Source organism: Etheostoma spectabile, chromosome 14 (genome assembly GCF_008692095.1).
Source record: "Etheostoma spectabile isolate EspeVRDwgs_2016 chromosome 14, UIUC_Espe_1.0, whole genome shotgun sequence".
NCBI classification, from domain to species: domain Eukaryota; kingdom Metazoa; phylum Chordata; class Actinopteri; order Perciformes; family Percidae; genus Etheostoma; species Etheostoma spectabile.
The window spans coordinates 7,402,180-7,402,658 of record NC_045746.1 but is presented as its reverse complement, the minus strand read 5'-3'; the positions used below and the strand labels follow the sequence as shown (position 1 = coordinate 7,402,658).

Here is a 479-nt window from a genome sequence, read left to right as displayed (position 1 = left end):
CACACACACACACACACACACACAGGAGTAACTACTTTAAGATCAACTCAAACACCCCCTGGCACCCTGCTCTATTACAGCAGCCTTTTCTACAATAAAAGCAAAAACAAGGAAGTAAAACACACAGGCAAACAATAAACAATGAGCACAAGGTAGACTGAATGTAAAGTGGCTGATAACTGCTAATGCAAGGCAGACAAGTCATGATCTCATTTCTAATTTTTTTATTTATTTTTTATTATTATACTTTATTAATCCCACAAGGGGAAACTACACTTTTCACTCTGTTGTTATTACACACAGGCCTGAATTACACACACATGCTCAGGACCTACACATGCACTAATTGAGAGATGTCAGAGTGAGGGGGCTGCCCATTGAAAGCGGTTGGGGGTTCGGTGCCTTGCTCAAGAGTTTCTTGGCAGTGCCCAGGAGGTGAACTGGCACCTCTCCAGCTACCAGTCCACCACCATACTTTG

General features: G+C 42.8%; 1 protein-coding gene across 2 annotated transcripts in view; it reads right to left on the bottom strand.

Moving 5' to 3' along the window:
- The window catches only part of vars2 (valyl-tRNA synthetase 2, mitochondrial), a 27,058-nt gene that overhangs the window by 7,423 nt on the left and 19,156 nt on the right, over positions 1–479 (bottom strand). The gene's annotated exons all lie outside the window — the stretch shown is intronic.